The sequence below is a fragment of the Corvus brachyrhynchos genome, unplaced genomic scaffold, assembly GCF_000691975.1.
Source record: "Corvus brachyrhynchos isolate BGI_N302 unplaced genomic scaffold, ASM69197v1 scaffold617, whole genome shotgun sequence".
NCBI lineage: Eukaryota > Metazoa > Chordata > Aves > Passeriformes > Corvidae > Corvus > Corvus brachyrhynchos.
In genome coordinates this window covers 31627-32195 of record NW_008239062.1, presented here as the reverse complement: position 1 = coordinate 32195, position 569 = coordinate 31627, and the positions used below count along the sequence as shown (strand labels likewise).

Sequence of the window (569 nt, the reverse complement as noted above, 5' to 3'; positions counted from 1 at the left end):
GGCAGCCACAGCTGCTCTGGGAATTCCAGCCCAGCCCCTCCCCACCCTCATTCCTTCCCAAGATCCCATTTCAATCTCCCCTTTCCCACTGGGAAGCCGTTCCCTGTGTCCTGTCCCTCCATGCCTTGTCCCCAGTCCCTCTCCAGCTCTCCCGGAGCCCCTCCAGGCCCTGCAAGGGGCTCTGAGCTCTGTCTGGATCCCTCCCTTCTCCAGGGGAACATTCCCAGCTCTCCCAGTGCGGCTCCAGAGGGAAGTTCCCCACTCAAAGCCGAGAGGGGAAGGCTGGGAAGAGGCCGGATGTGGGAATTGTCACCCCGAGGGCAGCACCTGTGACACCCCTGCGGCCCCGGGGAGAGCTCAAACCCCACAATTAGCACAACCGGCAGCACGGCCGGTTAATTATTCCCTCTGGATGCGTCTCCTGCCTCTGACCCAGCTCCTGACCGCGGCAGCGAGGGCAGAACCTCACCGCGGAGCCGAATCCAAGAGGAATTTGCCGGGGCTCGCCTCCGAAAACAGCCCCGCAAATTCCCGGCCCCTGAGCCGGCGATGGAAAAACAACAGCACGG

The 569-nt window shown here is 63.1% G+C and overlaps 1 protein-coding gene across 1 annotated transcript in view; it reads right to left on the bottom strand.

The window, feature by feature from the left end:
* The window catches only part of LOC103619115 (metal transporter CNNM4), an 18808-nt gene that overhangs the window by 14805 nt on the left and 3434 nt on the right, over window positions 1-569 (bottom strand). The window lies entirely within an intron of this gene.